At 40.5% G+C, this 23,143-nt stretch overlaps 1 pseudogene; it reads right to left on the minus strand.

The window, feature by feature from the left end:
* Window positions 1-18,944: 18,944 nt before the first annotated feature.
* Window positions 18,945-20,227, minus strand: LOC139016316 (nicotinamide phosphoribosyltransferase pseudogene; annotated as a pseudogene).
* Between the last annotated feature and the right edge of the window lie 2,916 nt (window positions 20,228-23,143).

Raw genomic sequence — 23,143 nt, forward strand, 5'->3', positions numbered from 1 at the left:
CTTCTGGCAGCCTTATTATATGTATATTACTTTGTTTTGCATTGTCTCAAAGCTCCCTTAGGCTCTCCTCCTGCTTTTTAATTTTTTCTCTCCAGTTGCTGTTCAGCTTGAGCTCGTTTCTGTATCTTATCTTTCAACTCACTAATTCGGTCTTCTGCTTCTTCTAGTCTACTGCTAAAACCTTCCATGGTGTTTTTTTTCATAGCTATATTACTTTTGATTTCTTCCTGGTTGTTGCATATGTTGTTGATTTTCTCGTCCATCCGGTGTATGAACTGTATGACCATACTCTGAATTCTTTTTCTGTCATGTTGCATGCTTACTTTTCACTTATTCCTTTCTTGGTGATTCCTAATTTTCTTTCTTCTGGGGATTATTTCATTGCCTCCCCATTCTAACTACCACCAGAAGGTTCAACTGTCCAGTTGTGGGGGCCTGGGCCATGTGCTGTGGGAACTTCCCACCCCCGAGTGTCACTAAAGAGCTCCGACACCAAGAGGTGTGGCTGCCATGGGTTGGTGGAAGCCACGTTTGCCCAGGATCAGGGTCACAGGTGCTCAGTGTGGCCTTGTGCCTGCACCGAGAATCAGGGACTCTGCCTGCGCTGAACTGAAACAGAGACCCCGCTGGCGTGTGCTGAAAATCAGAGTCCCCTAGCATGTGTCAGAAGTCAGAGACCCCCTGTGTCTGCACCGAGAACTGAATATCAGAGTCTTTGTTGCTTGGTGCGGCCTCACGCCAAGAGTCAGGGTCCCTGTGTGAGCATGTGCCAAGAATTGGAGTCACTGGCTCTTAGTGTGAATTTACTGAGAATCAGAGATCCTAGGCGCGCACGATGAGATACAGAGTCAAGTCACTGGTGCTCAGTGTTGCCTCCCGCATGGAGAATCAGGGTCCCTAGTCTGCTTGAGGAACTGGGTTGCACAGTAGCACTGTGTCGGCAAGAGGTCCACTCCTGCCTGCGGAAAACAGCCTTCCATGTGTGCTTGTCCTGAATCAAGGTGAGGTGGCTCTGCCATCCTGTGTGGGTGTGGGGTCTGGTCCCACAGGTGTGTACTGTGGAAAACAAACTCTCTGTGTCCATGTACCCAGGCTCAAATTCAGCCTAGCCTTCCTGCGTGGACCCAGGGTCTGGTCACAGGAAACAAACTCCTCAAGATTGTGCTCCCCGGCACAAATTTAGCGCAGCCTCCCTGAGTGGGCATGGGGTCTGGCCCAGGGAAACAAATTTCCTGTGTCCGCACACCCAGGCTCAAATTCAGGTAGGACGACTGCTGCTATGTGGGCAGGAGGTCTGTTTGAGCAGAGAGAGTCTAGCAGCCCAACCTCCACCCCCTCCAATCTGGGAGCCCTCAGGGGAGTCCTCTTCAATCAGGGAGTTTCTGTCTGTCTTTGTAATCATATGAGCAAATTGTCTGAGACCCCAAGCCAGTTTGGTTTGGTGCTCACAGAATAATAGAGATCTTTTTTTTCTTTGATCCATTGGTGGAGATTTCCTAGAAGTTGCAGGATATCTTACTTTTAATTTTGTCTTGACACTTTGACTTTACTTATGTCTCTCACCTTTGCTTTCTCTCCATTCCCCACCCGCAACAGTACCTTGCTCCAGGTTCACTTTGCTCTAGTGTCTAGGAGATCCCACAACACATCTGCCACCAGAACTATAATTCCCAGCATTCCTGGTGTTCCCCAGGCTCTTGGTTTCAGCTTCTGGGCCATGAGCTGCAGAATCCAAAAGGACTGGGAACTCCAGCCGCCCCCAGGCTTGGCTGACAGAACCTGACACTCCAGTGGCATCCCTGGGACCCCGGCTGCTTGGTGCCGGTGCACACGTTCTGGCCACAGGCTTGGAGCAGGCGGGGTCCCAGGGATGCCCGCCATGTTGCTCCAACGATGAGGCAGGCAGGCATCCCACCCCACCCCCAGCTGTTCAGTGCCTGCATGTGTGCATGCTACCCACGGACCCGCCATCTTTGTTGGGGTAATTTGCATGCTCACTCCTGCTTGGCTTTGGGCATTTTGGAGGGATGGTCAATTTACATATTTGTCTATTATTTGTTGTTATTGTTGTTATTAATCCTCACCTGAGGACATTTTTTCCCACTGTTTTTCAGAGAGAGTGGAAGGGAGGGAGGAGGGGGAGAGAAACATTCATAAGAGAGAGGCATATCGACTGATTGCCTCCCACATGCAAACAAACTGGGGGTGGGGGGCAAACCCACAACCCAGGTATGTGCCCCAGACCACGAATCAAACCTGAAACCCTTAGGTCGACGAGCCTTTGCTCTAACCACAGAGGCAAACTGGAAGCAGCTATATATTGATTTTTTTATTCCTCAAATCAAAGATTTTCTGAAACCTTTGTTGTTCATATGAGTAAAGAAATGTATAGTCATAAAACAGACAGCAACATAGTTTCAGTTATTTTTTTCCAGTAGAATGCTCATGTGACCTTATGACAGTACCACTTTTGTCATTTTAGGTTGAAAAATTAATAGCATACAACATACTTTAAGATTTTAATTTTCTAAAAGTATAAGAATAGAAAGCTCATTTTAAAGAAAAATCCTTTTAAGTTAAAAAACTAAACTTTTATAAATAGCAGTTTTTATTGGAATTGCAAAGTAATGCATTCAGTGTGAAATATGATTTGACTTGCTTAACCTTCTTTGAACAAATGGTATCAAATATCACTTTTCTGAAGTTATGCTTATTCAATAGACAATAATAATTGTATTTTTATCAGATTAATCTAAATAGCATTATATATGCCTGTTCTCTAAAATTAAAATGAATACAAGTTAATTTCACTTATGTGATTTTTTTTCTATTTGTTCAATCCTGATTGCTCTAGTCTCTAAAAGTGGTACTTAAAGGACACATTACATAACCTATATATATCGTTCCTCTAATAATGTCTATTGTTTAACCTAAATACTAAAATTAATATTTGCCCTATTTCAGATGTGGCAGGAGTTTGAAGAAACACTAACTAGTGGACTAAAAGAAGGTATGTTGCCAAAATTTATTAATAATTTTAGATATCATTGACTTTGTAAATAAACTGAAATTAGGAAATGGCATCTGTTTCCATGTTTGGATAATACATAGTGCATTAAATGTTTTCTTATCCATGCGAATTAAAAATGTGAAAGTATAAACATTCTTATGGGAGAATATACTTATTCCACATGTAATCGTCATGTTCTACAGCTCCTTAAACATCTCACAAGGACATCATTTCATTTATGACTATTCCCTTTCTTCCCTCTGCTCTTTCTATGTACTGTTGACTTGCACACTGGAACTATGGTCAGAAAATTGGCTTCATCCATTTCTCATGGTTTTGCTAGTGATATAAGGCCAGATAACCAGACTCATCTAGTAATACTGAGTCAAGCAGTTAAAGTTCATATAACCGTCAACTGAGAGGGAATTTTTAAAACTCCAGTCATTGACTTTGTAATTAACTTACCTTTTACCCTCATGAAAAATTCCAAATTCCTTTGCATAGAGTAAAGTCACTGAAATCCACTTAGTTTTTGCCAAAAAATTCTGCCTTATCTTTGATACTTCCACTACTCTGGCCCTTTGCTCTAGCAGCTAGCTAAACTAGACATTTCTAGTTCCACAAATGGTCTTCCTCACGTCTAGTCCTGGCATCTGCTTCATCTCTCTTTTATTTGTCCATCAGGTATCAACTTACATATCACCTCTACCAAAAACCAACACAAAACTGGGATATCTCCTCTGTGTGCTCCAATAGTGACCTGTGTTATACTTGTTAGTGGTATCCATGACTGAGTGCAAATTGCCTGTTCATTTGTTGTTGTTGTTTTTTAGTGTATAGTACACTAGGGGCCCGGTGCACAAATTGGTGCATGGTGGGGTCCCTCTGGGTGGCCTGCAGCGATCGGGCCAAAACCCATAGTCCAACGCCACCTGCAGCTCCTACCTGCCACTCCCACTCATCCCTGCCCCACTGTGCCTGCTGCAAGACCGTGCCCAATCAGTTCTGATCAGGAGATGCTCATGCTGCAGCAGCAGCGCTTGCCACTCATGAGCCCTGCCTCTGGAGCCCTCCCAAGGGGAGTAGCCTGTGGAATCACACTGAAACTGGCTCTCTGACATCCCCCAAGGGGTCCCGGGTTGCAAGAGGATGCAGGCCAGCCTGAGGAACCCCACCAGTGCACAATCAGGCCAGGGAGGGACCACAGGGAGGCTCCAGGGCTTGTCCAGCCCATCTCACTCAGTCCCAATCAGCCAGACTCCAGCAGAAAGCTATCCTACCAGTCAGAGCATCTGCCCCCTGGTGGTCAGTGCACATCATATCGACTGGTCGACTACTTGACTGTCTGTCCCCTGGTGGTCAGTGCACGTCATAGCAAGCTGTTGAGCAGCCTTAGCATATCATTAGCATATTACGCTTTGATTGCTTTTTCTGTTACTCTACTGTTCAGTCTATTTGCATATTACCCTCTTATTATATAGGATGAGAGGCTCGGTGCACCAAATTCGTGCCCGGGGTGGGGAGGTTCCTCAGCCCGGCCTGTACCCTCTTGCAATCTGGGACTCTTCGAGGGATGTCCAGCAGTTGGACATCCCTCTCGAAAAAAGGGACTGCTGGCTCCTAAGCGCTCACCTGCTTGCCTGCCTGATCATCCCTAACCACTCTGCCTGCCTGCCTGATCGCCCCTAACTGCTCATCTGCCTGCCTGATTGCCCCTAACTGTTTCTGCCTTGGCCCCCATCATGGTGGCTATGTTCAGAAGGATGTCTGAAATGACATCCAGAAGGTCATTCCACTGTCTAGTCTAATTAGCATATTATGTTTTTATTATTATAGATGACTCTTCAGGGGTGGGCTGTTTCATCTTCAACTTATAACTCCAGTGCTTTTCCTATTACCTTCATGCATGGTGTTGAATAAATGAATGAAGGACAGGAAAATCAGAAGGTCTGATATTTGGCCATGATAACAATTAATTCAGTGTGCAATCATGGGCAAATTATACTTCATAGTAGTCTTGTATTGTGTATTATAGTCAGATATAGATGTTTTTATTCTCCTTAACACTTATACTTAATTGTAGTTTAGATAAAGAATAGAATTATTTTTCTTTCCAGATGCTGCTGAATTTGAGGCTGAAACCTACAGAGCTTGTTCAGTGGCATCAATCTATCAGTCAAGTTCAACCCAAGATCTACTTTTGAAAACACAGCAAGAATATAGAGAGATTTTGCTGAAAAACTACATGATCTAAAACATAACCAGTAAAAGTTTATGTACTAGACTGTGCATAACATCTTGTTTACATTAGACACATGATGTAAAATCTTTACTAAAGAAAAAAAATTTTAATCATATGTGTCTGATGAAAATTTATATAGTATTTTAAACTGGGTTTTTGGGGGGCATCAAAATAAGTTTTAAGCACACTTTGTACTTGAAAGCCAGCACTTTTGAGTTATACATACTCAAACTGCCCAAATACCAGCTGTTCAAACAACACTGAAACAAACAACTTTTAATTCATACTTTAGTGATGCTAGTTGATAGATTTTTTCTTTTTTATTTTCTTTTTTATTTTTGTTTTTTAATTTTTTATTGCTTAAAGTATTACAAAGAGTATTACATATGTGTCCTTTTTTTCCCCGCCCTTGACAATCCCCTGGCCTCTCCTACCCTCCAGTGTCTTATGTCCATTGGTTATGCTTACATGCATGCATACAAGTCCTTCGGTTGATCTCTTACCCCCCTCCCTCCTGCCCCCCAGCCCTCCCCGGCATTTTTGCTGCAGTTTGACAATCTGTTTGAGGCAGCTCTGTCTCTGTATCTATTATTGTTCAAAAGTTTATAATGGTCTCTATTATCCATGAATGAGTGAGATCATGTGGTATTATTCCTTCATTGACTGGCTTATTTCACTTAGCATAATGCTCTCCAGTTCCATCCATGCCGTTGCAAATGGTAAGAGTCCTTCCTTTTTTACAGCAGCATAGTATTCTATTGTGTAGATGTACCACAGTTTTCTAATCCATTCATCTACTGATGGGCACTTAGGCTGTTTCCAGATCTTAGCTATGGTGAATTGTGCTGTTATGAACATATGGGTGCATATATCCTTTCTGATTAGTGTTTCTGGTTTCTTGGGATATATTCCTAGAAGTGGGATCACAGGGTCAAATGGGAGTTCCATTTTTAGTTTTTTGAGGAAACTCTATACTGTCTTCCATAGTGGCTGCACCAGTCTGCATTCCCACCAGCAGTGCAGGAGTGTTCCTTTTTCTCCAAGTCCTCTCCAGCACTTGTTGTTTGTTGATTTGTTGATGATAGCCATGCTGACAAGTGTGAGATGGTACCTCATTGTTGTTTTGATTTGCACCTCTCAGATGATTAGTGGCTTTGAGCATGTTTTCATATGTCTCTTGGCTTTCTGAATGTCCTGTTTTGAAAGGTGTCTATTTAGATCCTTTGCCCATTTTTTGATTGGATTGTTTATCTTCCTTTTGTTAAGTTGTATGAGTACAATATAAATTTTGGAGATTAGGCCCTTATCAGATATGACATTTGCAAATATGTTTTCCCATGCAGTGGGTTTTCTTGTTGTTTTGTTGATGGTTTCTTTTGCTGTGCAGAAGCTTTTTATTTTGATGTAGTTCCATTTGTTCATTTACTCTTTAGTTTCAAGTGCCCTAGGAGCTGTATCAGTGAAGAAATTGCTTTGGCATATGTCTGTGATTTTGTTGCCTTTGGATTCTTCTAGAATTTTAATGGTTTCCCATGTTACATTTAAGTCCTTTATCCATTTTGAGTTTATTTTTGTGTATGGTGTAAGGTGGTGGTCTAGTTTCATTTTCTTGCATATATCTGTCTAATTTTCCCAACACTATTTATTGAAAAGACTATCTTGGCTCCATTGTATGTTCCTGCCACCTTTGTCAAATATTAATTGGGCATATTGGTTCGGGCCGATTTCTGGGCTCTCTATTCTATTCCACTGATCTATATGTCTGTTCTTGTGCCAGTACCAGGCAGTTTAGAGAACAGTGGCTTTGTAATACAGCTTGATATCTGGTATTGAGATCCCACCTAATTTGTTCTTTCTCAGGATCACTGCAGCTATTCGGGGTCTTTTTTTATTCCAGATGAATTTTTGGAGAGTTCGTTCTAGAGCTTTGAAGAAGGCCATTGGTATTTTAATGGGAAGTGCGTTGAATTTATAGGTTGCTTTGGGTAGTATGGACATTTTAATGATGTTGACTCTACCAATCCAAGAACATGGTATGTTCTTCCATCTGTTTATGTCTTCCTCTATCTCTTTTTTCAACGTCCTGTGGTTTTCTGAGTAGAGGTATTTTACCTCTCTAGGTAAGCTTATTCCTAGGTAGCTTAATTTTTTTGGTGCGATGGTAAATGGGATTGTTTTTATAATCACTCTTTCTGAAAGTTCGCTATTGGTGTACAGAAATGCCTCAGATTTCTTTGGGTTAATTGTGTATCTTGCTACATTGCCAAATTCATGTATTAAGTCTAGTAGTTTTTGGATGGAGTCTCTAAGGTTTTGTATGTATAATATCATGTCATCTGCAAATAAGGACAGTTTTACTTCCTCTTTTCCAATTTGGATGCCTTTTATTTATTCTTCTTGTCTAATTACAATGGCTAATATTTGCAGTACTATGTTGAACAGGAGTGGTGAGAGTGCGCATCCCTGTCTTGTTCCTGTTTTTAGGGGAAATGGTGTTAGTTTTTGTCCATTGAGTATGATGCTGGCTGTGGGCCTGTCATATATGGCTTTTATTTTTATTTTTATTTTTTTAAAAATATATTTTATTGATTTTTTTACAGAGAGGAAGGGAGAGAGATAGAGAGTCAGAAACATCAATGAGAAAGAAACATCGATCAGCTGCCTCCTGCACAACTCCCACTGGGGATGTGCCCGCAACCCAGGTACATGCCCTTGACCGGAATCGAACCTGGGACCCTTCAATCCGCAGGCCGACGCTCTATCACCTGAGCCAAACCGGTTTCGGCAATATATGGCTTTTATTATGTTGAGGTATGATCCTTCTATTCCCACCTTGCTGAGAGTTTTTATCAAAACTGGGTGTTGGATTTTGTCGAATGCTTTTTCTGCATCAATTGATATGACCATATGGTTTTTTTCTTTCAATTTGTTTATGTGATGTATCACGTTTATATATTGTGCCATCCTTGCATTCCTAGGATAAATCCTACTTGGTCATGGTGTATCATCTTTCTGATGTACTGCTGGATCCAATTTGCTAAGATTTTGTTGAGGATTTTGGCATCTATGTTCATGAGGGATATTGGCCTGTAATTCTCTTTCATTGTGTTGTCTTTACCTGTTTTTGATATTAGGGTGGTGCTGGCTTCATAGAATGAGCTTGGAAGTGTTCCTTCCTCTTGAATTTTTTGTAGTAATCTGAGGAGGATAGGTTTTAGTTCTTCATTGAATGTTTGGTAAAACTCCCCACTGAAGCCATCTGGTCCTGGGCTTTTGTTTGCTGGAAGCTTTTTGATGAGTGCTTCAAATTCTTCCATAGTTATTGGCCTATTGAGATTTTTAGATTCTTCCTGATTGAGTTTTGGTATACTGTATTTTTCTAGGAATTTGTCCATTTCCTCCAGGTTGTCTACATTGTTGGAATTGAGCTGTCCATAGTATTTTTTAACAATCATTTGTATTTCTGTGCGGTCGGTTTTTATTTCACCTCTATCATTTCTAATTTTGTTTATTTGGGTCCTCTCTCTTTGCTTCTTGGTGAGCCTGGCTAGAGGTTTGTCAATCTTGTTTATCCTTTCAAAGAACCAGCTCTTGGTTTCATTGATTTTTCTGTATTGTCTTTTTGTTCTCTATGTCATTTATTTCTGTTCTTATCTTTATTATCTCTTTCCTTCTGCTCACTCTGGGGTTTTCTTGTTGCTCTCTTTCTAATTCTTTGAGTTGTAGCGGTAGATGATTTACTACCATTTTTTCTTGTTTTTTGAGATAGGCCTGTAGAGCTATAAACTTCCCTCTCTGAACTGCTTTCATTGCATCCCATAGGTTTTGGATTGTTGTGTTTTCATTGTCATTAGTTTCCAGGATGCTTTTAATTTCTTCTTTGATCTCATTGCTAACCCAATAAATATTTAATAACATGCTATTTAGCTTCAAATTGTTTGAGTATTTATTTTGGGTTTTTTTTTATTGTAGTTCATTTCTAATATTATGCCATTGTGGTCTGAGAAGATGCTGGGTATGATTTCAATGTTCTTGATTTTGGGGAGACTTTTTTTGTGACCCCATATGTGGTCTATTTTTGAATGTGTCTTATGAGCATTTGAGTAGAATGCATATTCCGTGGCTTTGGGGTGAAGTGTTCTGAAGATGTCAATTAAGTCCATCTGATCTAGTGAGTCATTTAGGGTTGCTGTTTCTTTGCTGATTGATTGTCTAGAGGATTTATCCAGTGATGTCAGTGGTGTATTAAAGTCCTCTACTATGATTGTATTGTTGTTGATCTCTCCTTTGATATCTTCCAGGAGTTTTTTTATGTATTTGGGTGCTCCTGCGTTGGGTGCATATATGTTTACCAGGGTTATATCTTCTCGTTGTATTGATCCCTTTAGTATTATGAAGTGGCCTTCCTTATCTCTGGTTAAGGCCTTTACTTTGATGTCTATTCTGTCTGATATAAGTATTGCTACCCCAGCTTTATTTTCCTTTCCATTTGCCTGAAAGATATTTTTCCATCCCTTCATTTTCATTCTGTGTGAGTCCCTTCTAATGAGGTGTGTCTCTTGTAGCCAGTAAATGTTTGGGTCATGTTTTTTTATCCATTCAGCCACTCAATGTCTTTTGGTTGGAGCATTTAGTCCATTTACATTTAAAGTTATTATTGAAATTTACTTGTTTGTAGCCCTTTCTTTTTTTTTCTGTGGCTGTTTTCTTTCTGAGCTTTTTCTTTTTTCTTTTTACACCAGTCCCTTTAGCATTTCTTGCATGGCTGGCTTGGTGGTGATAAACTCCCTTAGCCTTTTTTGTCTGTGAAGCTTCTCATTTCCCCTTCAATTTTGAATGATAGCCTTGCTGGTTAGAGTATTCTTGGATTCAGTCCTTTGATTTGCATCACTTTGTAAATTTCCATCCATTCTTTTCTGGCCTGATGTGTTTCTGTTGAGAAATCATTTGATAATCTAATGGGAGATCCCTTGTATGTAACTTTCCGTCTCACTCTTACAGCCTGTAAGATTCTCTCTTTGTCCTGAACATTTGCCATGGTAATTATGATGTGTCTTGGTGTGAGTCTTTTCGGGTTCACCTTGTTTGGGACTCTCTGTGCTTGTGTGACTTTTTTCTTCCCCACCTCAGGGAAGTTTTCTGATATTATTTCTTCAAATAAGTTTTCTAATCCTTGGTCCTCTTTCTGTTGTTCTGGCACCCCTATTATTCGTATGTTGTTTCGTTTCATGTTGTCCCAAAGCTCCCTTAGGCTCTCCTCCTGTCTTTAAATTTTTTTCTCCAATTTCAGTACAGTTTGGGTGTGTTTTACTTCCTTGTCTTCTAATTCACTAATTCGGTCCCCCGCTTCTCCTAGTCTACTGTTGATTCTTTCAATGGTGTTTTTTATTGCAGCTATATCGCTCTTCATTTCTTCTTGGGTCTTACATAAGTTATTGATTTTTTCATCTGTTTCTTCTTGCTTCTTGCATAAGTTATTGATTTTTTCCTCCATCCGGTTTATGCACTCTAGGACCCTTATTCTGAATTCTTTTTCTATCATGTTGCATGCCTCTGTCTCACTTAGCTGCTTTTCTTTCGAGTCCTCCTTTTCTTTTCTTTGGGGGTTTCTTTGCCTACCCATTTTTGATCTCACTGACATATCAGGATGTTGAGTCTTTCAGTGGCTGCTCCCTGGGTGGCAGTGGCTCCTTGGTCTGTGCTTGCTCCTCGAGCGGTTGCGGTAGCCACTGCTCCTCACTTGGCAGCAGCTCCTCTGGTGGTTGCTGTTCACAGCTGTGGTGTCTCTTCTGGCTGTGGGGGGAGGCTTCACGTATAGCTATTGCTCCTCAGACAGAGGGTGTGGTGATCAGGAGGCTGCTGTTGCTTGGATCTGCTGCGTTGATTTAAATCCACAAAGTACAACAGAACAAGGCACAATGTACCAGGCACTGAACACAAATATATTCACAATATTAATAACCCCAAATAAAGGTGACCACTCCAATTAAGAGAATTAGGGAATAAGGAAGAAAGAAGAGAAAAATATAAAAGAGAAAAAAGAAAAAAATAAGAAAAATAAACAAAATAGAAGTGCAAAATGAAATTGGAAAAAAAGAGGGGGGGAAAAAGAAAAAAAGAGTGAAAAGAGAGAATCAAGTAGTAGAGGGGAAGAGACTATTTGTATGAGGAGAGAACTCCAATAGAACTGCCACTAATCCCAACAAATTCCAGCAACAGATCCCTGGAGATGAATGCAAACTACAAACAACGAATGATATCAAGAGAGGCAAGGGTAAACAGAAGCACAAAAATAACCAGGGGGGTGGGAGGGACATAGGGTAAAAACAAGCAGAAAAAAATAAAAAGAAAAAGCAAAAGAACCTCACAACCAGTCCTAAAAAAGAAAAACAAAAACAAACATAAAAACAAGCAAAAAAAAAAACACCCAAATAATATACTCAACAATCAAGCAAACAGCAAGAAAACAATAGAAAGATAAGGGAAAAAAATGTTTGGATAGTGAAGAAAGATAAGGGATAGGTGTATAAGGATTTAGAGCAGTGGATTGAAAATAGGATATATAAGTAGGGTGAAATTAGACAGGAGGTAAAAAGATGGAATAGGGAAAATCTAAAGCAGGAATAGGGTAAGAGAAACAGGACACCAAAAGGGGAAAGTGAGGAAGAGGGTAAATGTGACCACCTGAGTTAAGAGAATTAGGGGATAAGCAAGAAAGAAAAGAAAAAGATAAAAGAAAAAAAGAAAAGAAAAAATAAATAAAAGGAGTGCAAAAATGAAATTGGGAAAAAGGAGGGGGGGAAAAGAAAAAAAAAAGCAAAAAGAGAGAATGAAGTAGAAGAGGGGAAGAGACTATTTATATGAGGAGAAAACTCCTATAGAACTGCCACTAATCCCCACAAATTTCAGCAACAGATCCCTGGAGATGAATGCAAACTACAAACAACCTATAATATCAAGTGAGGCAAGGGAAAACAGAAGCACAACAATAACCGGGGGGGTGGGGGGGAGGACCAGCAGAAAAAAATAAAAACAACCTCACAACCAATCCTAAAACAAAACAAAACAAAAAACAACAACAACAATATACTCAACAATCAAGCAAACAGCAACAAAACAATAAAAAGATAAAAGAAGAAAAAAATTTGGATAGTGAAGAAAGATAAGGGAGAGGTGTATGAGGATTTAGAGCAGTGAATTGAAAATAGGATATATAAGTAGGGTGAAATTTTGACAGGGGGTAAAAAGAAAGAATAGGGAAAATCTAAAGCAGGAATAGGGTAAGAGAAACAGGACAACAAAAGGGGAAAAGTGAGGAAGAGGGTTTTAGCATAGAGGTAAAATTGAGGTAGGGAAAATTGATGCTAAAGGAACGATGAAAATAGAATGGAGAACACTACTCCCAAAATAAAATAGAGAGAAAATAAAATGGCACTTTAAAAAATGGTAAAATGGTAGGAGTAATAATACTGGTTAAAAATAATAATGTAGTAATTAAAAGGATAAAATCAGGTGATGGAAAAATAAAAAAAATTACTTCATAGTTGATAGTTTCAATGATGCTGTGAGAGAGCAGCACACACAGGTCCGCTCCCTACGCCGCCATCTTGGTTCTCCTCATACGCACTCTTTTGTTGAAATTTTCCATGACCCTTTTGCATAAATGTGGCTGAATTTCGATGAGGCTCATTTTTATCCTGATGGCTTGGTGAATCGACAAAATTGTCGCATTTGGGGTTCAGAAAATCCACGAGTGATTGTTGAGAAACAAATGCATCCACAGCGTGTCACTGTTGGGTGCGGATTTTGGGCTGGAGGCATCATCGGATCATTCTTCTTCGAAAACGTGGCTGCTCAGGCAATAACAAAATAGTGTGTATGTGCCAGCAAAGCCGTGGAGGCCATTTACCCGATATGCTATTCCATACATAACCCTATACTGTATACTGCTGGGGTCCAATCCCAGCGGGCCCAGGGGTCCCCAAAGGTGTGGACGGAGTCGGCGAAGAAGGAATGACACGAAGACAGCCTTCAGTTGATCAGCAGCCTAGTCAGGACCTATAGCCAGGATTTCCAGCCAAAGTTCTGGTCGGAGCTCTGGTTAGGAACTGATGAGGTTCTCATGTTTATTGTCTTGTTCGAAAAATAAAAAAAATTGGTTTCTTAGTTAAAAGGCGAAAAAAGAAAAAAAAGAAAAAATTTGCAGTAGTGAAGGTCTTTCGGTTCTACTCTTCAGCCTGGCTTGCCTTAGTCCTGCCAGGTATTCAAGAGAGTGTTGAATTTCCCTGTGATACACTCTTCCTCCGTGTTGTAAATCACAGTCCTGATTTTAAAGCAGGTCATATTTGTGATCCAGACTGCCTTAATTTGTGTTCACCTAAGAGTCAGTTTGTGGCTCAGCCTCTGGGTGGCAGTGTTTTGGGGTTGGCCTCTGAGGCTGTATGGCTTCTCTATCCAGCAGCAAGGGTATATTTTCTCTATTGCACTTAAAACTGGTTTGGGGAGGTCAACTGCCCAGAGCTGGTTCTTTAATCGTTACCCTGCTCTGTGTTGTTGGTGGGCCTGAAAGTCCCTCTATAGGCCAGACCCTGGTAACTCCCAGGGACTAATCAGATTATTTGATCCTTTATCTCGTACAGGGTGGAATCTGGGTGTGGCTGTTCTCCTTGCCCAGGGGCTGGGGGGAGGAATTCCACGCTCCGGAGAGAATGGCTGCCCCAGTCCTGGGCCTAAGGGTGTCTCAGCACCCAATTCGCTGCCACCTCCCCCGGCTCCCCCTCTCTCCTCAGCCTCTCCCCAGATTCCACTCGTCCACACCTTCTCCCTCTCTTCAGGACAGGTGAGTGTCTGTATCTGAACTGTCCTATGAGCAGGGTTCAGTGTAAACAAACAAACAAACAAATGCCAGCCTGCCTCGGAAACGCTCCTCTCTTACCGGCACTGCATGATCTGGTCAGCTCCTTAGGCTGCCCCCTTTAGGCTCAGTCCTCTGTAATCACAGAATCCAAATCTCAAATCCCCCAGCGCCAGCAATCTCGCAGAACTCCTTTCCCCAGTCAGGGGCTGTGTCTGTCCCAAGAGACATGGCTGTCTGCCACTTGGTCTCCCTCCGACCCTCTGGGCTCAGAGGTCTGGCAAACTTTCCTGCCCAGATCCCTGGTTTTTTACCTTTCCAGGGGAGCTCTGCCCTTCCTGGCTGTAAACTGTCTCACCAGCTGAGTAATTTTCGCCAATTCAGGGTGGGTGTTATTAGTTTCAGCTGCTTACTACATTTGCTCTGGAACAAGACCTGGGACGTGTCTGCCTATATCGCCACCATCTTGCTTCTCCTAGATTTTTTTTTATATATTCCGATTTTATCACAATATTTGGCCCTAACGATTTTGATAAGCATAATTTTGATATCTGCTGCTATGGCCACTAATTGGATGTATTAAAATTATTATAGTGCCATTAGACTTATGTAATTTTTTAAAAGTATTTTTTTTTATTGATTTCTGAGAGGAAGGGAGAGGGAGAGAGAGATAGAAACATCAGTGATGAGAGAGAATCATTGATCAGCTGCCTCCTGCACACCCCCTACTGGGGATTGAGCCTGCAACCCGGGCATGTGCCCTTGGCCAGAATCAAACCTGGGACCCTTCAGTCTGCAGGCTGATGCTCTATCCATTGAGCCAAACTGGCCAGGGCTAGACTTAAGTAATTTTAAATGCTGATTCCAAAATCTTTCCTCATGGGGGAAATAAAGTTTGCCCAAGGCTTTTCTACCTTTCCACTTACTGATTGATTTTTTTTAGAAAGAGTCTTAAAATTACAGAAAGGTCCAAGTACAAAGAACTCTGTTGCCCTGAACTATTTGAAAGTAAATTGTTGACACTGTGCCACCAAGCCTTATTCCTTTAGAACATTCCATTTGCCTACCATACCACCTTCACAATCAGAAAATTCACCCTAATATATTCCATAATTTCATCCTCGCATCTTTTTCAATTTTTGCCACTGGTCGGTAGTATCTGTTAGAGCATAAAGACCCTGTTCAGATCCATGGGTTACGGTGAGGGCTGGTGTCTATTCTTCTCCTTCAGTCTGGAACAGGTCCTTAGTCTTTTCTTCACTTTCATGACCTTGAATCTTTTGAAGAGGAAGTTCGACTAAAGTATGTAGAATGTACTTAAATGTGGATTTTTCTGATGTTTCCTTATGATAATATTTAGATCAGACATTTTTAGCAAGAGCATCACAGAGGTAGTCCCATACTCTTCTCATTGCATCCTGTGATGTGACCTACAGTTTTGATTTGCCATTCCTGGGGCTGTTAATGTTGATCAGTGAAGGCAGTATCTGCTTGGCTTCTCTGTACTATTTCCTTTTTCACTTCACAAGTATTGCTTTACAGGGAAGGTTTATGGAGCCAGTGTAAATATCGCTTCTTCATTAAACTTTTGATTCATTTATCAATACAAACTCAATGTTTATTTCATTTAATGGGTTATAATTTGTTAAAATAAATTTTAGAATTTTTCTTTTAGAAATATTCTGTATTGGAAGTTTCAGTCTTATAGAAGAATTACAAGAATAGTACAAAGAATTCCTGGAAACCATTCCCCAAAGGTTAACATTTTACTACAATTACTTTATCCTTTCTCACTTCTTGTCTATTACCTAAATAAATGTAAATGTAGGTTGGTTAGATATAATATATGAACCATTTGTAAGTTACAGACACGATACCTCTTTACTCCTAAATACTTTAGTGTGAATTTCCTAAGAAAAGGGAATTATCTTACATAATTGTAGTATAATTATCAAAGTCAGGGAATTAAAATTGGGTCAGTATTAATATTTAATCTTGGATCTTACTCAGATATTTGCTATTGTCTCAATAATATCCTTTATATTCCAGGTAAATCCAAGATGATGTGTTATGTCCAATGTCGTGTTTCTTTAGTCTCTTTTAATCTGGGACAGTTCTGTAGGCTTCCTTTGCTTTTCATGACATTTATAGTTTGAAGAGTACAGGCCAGTTATTTGCAGACTTTCTGCTTAGGTTTGTTTGAAGTTTCCTCATGTAGCTTCACGTTATGCCATGTGGGCAGGAATCTCACAACAGATGCTGACTTCTTCCCATGCAGCAAATCTGCAGGCATGTGCTCAGCTCCATTACTGCCAGTATTGACTATGATCATATGGTTAACAAGTGTCTGCTATGTTTGTCCAGAGTAAAGGTACTATTTACCTTTTGTATGTCACAAACATCTTGTGTGGAGGTACTCTGTCTATAAATAGTTTTTTACGCCTCAAAATTTCACCTACTATTTTTAGCATCCAGTGAAGATCCTTACATGAATCAATAATAATTATGTTGTTTGCCAAGTGATATTATGTTGTTTGCCTTGCTACAAAAATAAATGCGATAGAATAATAATAAGAATGCCATAAAAACAATAAGGTTGATTTAGCTGGAGGAAGAACAGATTCCCTCATGAGAAAGGCAAAGAGTTTGAAGGTCAGACTCCACAAAGTGAAGGGGCATTGAGCTCTGTAAGGTCAGGATAGACACATGTGGATGATGCGCCTGCTCCTAAACAGGGTTTCAGGAAATGGGTTGTGTTTTCATTGTTACTAGATCAGAAAGAGTGCCTGGGCCCCATCAAATTGAGTGAGGAAGAGAGGCAGGGTCCCAGCTGCCTGGACTGATCCCTACAGGGTGTGTCTGAAAGCTGCAGAAAAACCCCCTAGTGAAAACAAGGAGGGCCTCCAGTCACTTAGTGGGACAAAGATACGAATTGGCTACAGAATATCAGGCCAGGTTTGAGAGGGGAAATCAGGATAGATCCGTGTAAACACTCAAAAGTGAGTGACTTTTAAGGACACCACTCACTGTATGTTGTAACCTGGGGAATATGCTCAAGAAATTATGGTGAAGATTGGAGGGAAGGCACAGAAAAGATGAGCAATATGGAAGGAAGGGAAAGGGAAAGACTATCCTATTCACTGAGCTATTGTTTTTGTTATGGATGTTGGTCTGCTGGAATGATCTCTTCTGGAGGGACTATCTAAGCCAGGTCTGACCTATTTTTTTTTAATATTCAATTTAATTTTTAAAAAACTTAATAAAAATATAACAATCAAAAAATTTAAAGTATACTCACTACCCATTCCAGTAAGTCATATCAACTATAGAATAGGAAAAATAAATTCAGAAGTGTAATTACTTTAAAATACACTACCTCCACTTTTGTCAATATTCTACATTTATATATATATTCTATAGGGGACGCAGAAATCCTTTCTAAAAACATTATCTCCTTAAAATCTTGATTATAGCCACAGGCAATATTTGACATATAAAACTGTTGTACAGGCCTTTCAAATTTGGCATTTCATTGGTACAATACAATGACCAACAGGTATAATCACTGTAGAGTGCCTAGACATTCCAGTAAGAGCCATTATTTTTTTTAATGTAGAATGATTAATATATATTATACAAGGGGCAGTGAGGTGAGTAATTCTATAGGGTGTGTCCTGACATAACTTTAAAATTGTATAATAACACAAACAACTTTGTTAAGGCCATGTTTTATTTGCTGATTAATGGACAAAAGGCAATGTAATTTATCTTCAAGTATTTTCTTGAAAGTCTGTGCTCATAGAAATCCTGAAAAGTTGGAAAGACTGTTAAATCACTGAAACTTTAAATATATCATACACAATCTTGTTTGTACAAAAATACAAGTTAAACATAAAGCCATCATGACAATTTTATGCAAATCTGCTTTATTTGATCTTTAGTTATTTATAAAAGTTTCTCAGTTCTGTTGAGAAAATATCAGTACCAGATTAAATTACTATCTATTGGAAAAGGGCCCTAAAAAGCTTATTTTAGCATTAAACTTTTATGTGATCAAGTGCATTGCCTAATTGAGATCACCTAAACACTGCGGGGGGGAGGGGGGGCAATATGTCTAAAAACCATCAAATAATTTGGCTGTAATGTATCATAAAATAAAGAAACCTCACACATCTGTACAATGAACAGTATGTATCATACACACACACACACACACACACACACACACCGGTGTATACCAGCGTGCATGTACACGCACATGTAGAGGCAAGGACACACGCCCAGTCATAAAGCCTAATGAGGTGCTCTTCCAGTTCACTATTCAGCTTTGCATTTTTTCTTACTTCATCAAATCAATATCTTTTTGTCACGTTCCTTTCTTGAAGACAGTATGTAGAAGATCATGACCATATTCCTCAAGGTCTCCTTTTCCTTCCTCAAGTGTAACAAAATCTCCCTCTGGTGTTTTATGTAAAGACTAGAGACCCGATGCACGAAATCCATGCAAGGGTAGACCTTTGCAGCCCTGGCTGCCACAGCAGCTGCCTCAGCCCTCACAGTCCTGGCTTCATCTGGCAGGTTATCTGGAAAGTTGTCTGGACAGATATTCTGCTGTTCGGCCCTTTGGTCAATTTTCATGTTACACTTTTATTATTATAAAGACTAGAAGTCTAGTGCACAAATTTGTGCATGAGTGGGGTCTGGCAGGCCTGCCCTGATCAGCGGGGTTGGCCAGTGGGGGGCGGGGGCGGCACAGGTGGTTGGCCGGTCAGCCACCCCCTGGTTGAACTCTGGGTTGAGGAGACAATGTGCTTATTAGCCTTTTGCTATAAGGATAATCAACCTTTTTTGGACCTTTTGTTGGGATCAGCAACTGGGTCCTTGAAGACATTAACCCCAAGGCCATTGGTTACAACATAACTATGCTTAAAGGAACGATTCAAGAGATCTCTTGTTAATTTTTGTAGCAAAGCTCCCCAGAACCAAAGGCAATATTTTCAATACTCCATTTGTTTTGCTTCATGCCTTCTACAATCTCTTGTAAGGTACCAATATCTACTCCATCCTCTTGAATAACTTGAAGATACAGTGGCAGCAACTTGTAGCCCTTTGAGTTCTTAGTAATAGGGGATTTCTTGCCTAAAGTATCCAAAACCTTTAATACAGTGTCCAGAGGATTTCCAGAATCAGGTCTGATTATTAGTGGTGCCTCTGAACTTCTTGATACTATTAAATGTGTTGATCTTCACCCCATATTTTCTCACAAGCATTATAAATGTCATAATTATTGCTGACCACAGATGCAGGCACTGAAGAAAATTGTGTTACTATATGTTCAAAAGCATCTTTTTCATGGTCTTTCCCCCAGGCTGTTATGGTACTGTGTTCTCCTGCTGGAAGAGAACAGCCTGGAACTTGATCTTTCATTCACAGCATTTTTTTAAAGCAATTCCTGCTACCGTATCCATTCTTCTGAACTTAACCAAATAAGCAGATGCTCCCATGCCAGCAGTCTCTTGGGAAGAGACTCCTCTATAGCCAAAATACATGCAACTTGTATTCCAGACCAACTAAGTTACCAGATGTTTCTAACAAACATTTGGCCAATATTTTCTTCAACTCTCTAGAATTTGTGGCCACAGTGATTGGATACCAGGAGTGAACAGGAATTGTCTCAACCCACTGTATAAGCCATTTACACTCTTGATCTGTGTTTTTTCCACTGTGAAGAGCATATTTCCTCTGTGAATGACAGAGCCCTCAGGGACAGCTTTTACTTCTACTGGAAGATGCCCAGGGTATTTCTCCAGAATGTAGTTCCGCCCCTTTTCGTTAAATACATCATCTTGGAAATGCTCTATGTACGCCTCTTTGGCTTCCTGGATCTTCTCCTTGGTCACTACTTTACCTTTTAAGTACTTATTAAGAATGTACTGCAACCCAGAAAATACTGTTTCCTCATAGTTCATCTTCCTTATTTTGGAGTTTTCTGTCTTCTTTCCATGGCATTCAAAGTAGGAATAAACTTTGCTTGTGTTAGGTGAGTATTGTTTATAGTGAGTAACCTTGTAGGAGTTGGTGTCCAGGACATGCTGAACTCAGCTTCTGCCTCAGCATTCATCTCAGGCCAGAGTGGGAACACGTAAGGGGGGCTGCCTGGCACTACTGTGAGAAGGAAGAAAAAATGGGCTTCACCTTGCTCTGTCCCTTATGTCACCGCTGGTCAGAGGAGGAGTTGAGAGGGAAACAGAGTGTAGAGGCGAGGCCTGAGGAGGGCCGGCCAGTAGCTGAAAGTGGCAGGGGTGGCAGGGGCTAGGACATGTGCACCTGGGAGTAGGATGGCCTCACCTGGGCTCCATGACCTAATTTTTTAGTGACCAAATGCATTGATGACAAACATCTTGCATGACTAAAACATTCAACGTGAAAGAGACCAGTGGATTTTGATGTAAGAGTTGGAGACATTCATAACATTGTTTCAGGTTTCTCATGGCCACTAACCTTTAAAAAACTACTTGTTATGTTTTGGTGTGGTATCGAACAATATCCACAATTATCTGAAAAGGCTATTAAAATACTCTTCTGTTTTTCAACTATGCATATATGGGATGTGGCCAAATTTTCTTTATCTACTCACCCACAACAGCAAATGACAAAAGATTGAGTACAGAAGCAAATGTGAGAATCCACTATCTTCTATTAAGGCAGACATGACAGAGATTTGTAGGAAAACTTTCACCGTTTTCAATGTGGTACGTGTTAGGGTTTTTGGCAGGTGAAGCAGGCTATGAAGGAATTCACAACTAAAAGAAGAGATAGTTTTTACTTTCCCCAAAGGGAAAGGGCCCTTGTATTGCTAATCAATACATAAGCAAAGAACAAAACTTCCCTCCCTCCCTCCACCCCCTTTTAAAGCCTTGGCTACTGTTGCTAGGTGTCAAGGAAGGGAGGGGTTTTGGGGGGCGGGGAGGCTGAAACTGAGCATTCATTAGGGGCATTGTCCATTAGTCCTTCAGGAGACAGTCCACACAGATGTCTTAGGGAGGTGTCTTATCGGTATTTTCCCCAAGCCTGTAAAACATGCTTAGAGTAAAAGTTATAAAGCGTTCAAAAGAGGCTTGTTTGAAGGGGAGTGGAAAGGGAAGTTTTTAGTAATTATCCCTGAGTTGTAAACCAGCAGGGAGGAGGTGTATGCAAGAATGTAGCCTTGAGAGTAACTTGTCTTGTTGTTTGAATCAGAAGAGCTACAATCTTGGGTATTCATGACAAGGTGCTTCTCATAAATTGTGGAAGGTTACAGCAAAATAAAAGAAAGGCCTTTTTTCCTGTCCTTACACTACCTATTCAATATTATTTCCTGTTCTTACAGTACATATACAATATTATAGCTGAATATTACTGAGCCATAAGAAAAGATGAAATACTGCCATTTTCAACAACATGGATGGATCTTGACAACATCATGCTAAGTGAAATAAGTCAGATGGGAAACGTCAATAACCATGTGATTTCACTTACATGTTGGATATAAACTGAAAACAATAAACAAAGAAGACAAACAAAAACTCATAGACACAGACAACAGTATGGTGGTTACCAGAGGGAAAGGGGAGTTGAGGAAGTAGAAACAGGTAGAGGGGGTCAAATGTGTGGTGACAGAAGGAGATAACTTGGGTGGTGAACACAATGCAGGATAAAGATGACCTACCATAGAATTGTACACTTGAAACATACATTTATTAACCAATGTCAACGCAATAAATGTAACAAAAATCTTTAAGTACCATCTTTTTCAATGTTTTTCTTTTTCAAATATAATTATTTTTTCATTAAAATCTTTATCATGTTAACATAATAGTTTTATAATAGATTTAAATGAATTACTGAAATAATTAAAATGTTTTCATTTTAGCTTTTAGTATGCTAATGTCAGTAGAATGATTGATGTAAAAAATGCCTATTAGAGATTCTGAATAATTCTTAAAAGAGTAAAGAGATTGTGATAATGATGGTCTCTAGACTAAGGAATCCAAATATAATTTAGGAAGTGAGCATAGTTTTATAATCCAAACTGTACAAGTTTTGGCTTAGAGTGGCATTTTGATTTGAAGTGTTTTTCAAATGGTAGTGTTAAAGTAGGTTATGTGGTTATCAGACTTTGTATTATTTTAAGTCATCTTATTTTGAAACATTTCTAAACCTTCATTTTTATGTTATGTCTTTAAAATACAACAGAGGAAGTGTAAAATAAAACAATATTTGCAAAGCTGTAGAGTTGTTTTTTTTTGTGTGGAACATTAGTGTGTGTGTGTTGTTTGTTTTGTTTTTGATTAACGATGACTAGTTTCCTGAACTAGCTAAATAAGATATAAGAATGCTGAAAAAGATGTATGAGAATCTGGAATATTCCTGGTATCTTACATATACAGAATGACCTAAATGGAGAAAATTTTACAGTATTTAAAGAATGTACAGGCCATTGCCATTTCAGAATGTACGTGGGTGTTAATTCACCGCAATGAGAGCCCTTGCCTATTAGTGGTCACTGCTATGTAGCATCTGTGGCCACATGGTTACTGAGGTTGAGGTTTCTGGTGTCTTTTCTCCCTCTAAGCGGGCGGTCACCATCAAGTCCCTCCCAGCAGCAGGTCGGGTCAGGGCAGGCGCTGCTCAGGTCACCTCTGTGCCTGGTCACCGCCTTGGTTTGGAGCCTCACTCCCTGCGGCTGCGCTCACCCGCCGCCCGCCTTCGCCGCCCCTGCTCCTCCCCAGCGTCGCCCAAGGGTCCTCCAGCTGCATGGAGACTGGAGACCTAGGCAGAGGGAGGACGGAGGACACAGCGCCCGCCGCTGCCGCCGGGCTCCGCACCCTGGGGAGGAACATGAGTGCCCGCCTTCCTCCCGCAGCGCCCGCTTTTCTCTTTCCCGGGGCTTGTTGCGGGGGTGGGGGGGGGGGGGGCGGAGGCTCTTCTCCCCAAGTTGCCGGGTTTCTCCCATCTCCGGTGGGAGACGCGGCTCTTCCTCCGGGGGCAGCAGGCG

This window comes from Myotis yumanensis, unplaced genomic scaffold, assembly GCF_028538775.1.
Source record: "Myotis yumanensis isolate MYYU_CA2020_CCGP unplaced genomic scaffold, mMyoYum1.0.hap1 SCAF_1, whole genome shotgun sequence".
Classification (NCBI taxonomy): Eukaryota; Metazoa; Chordata; class Mammalia; order Chiroptera; family Vespertilionidae; genus Myotis; species Myotis yumanensis.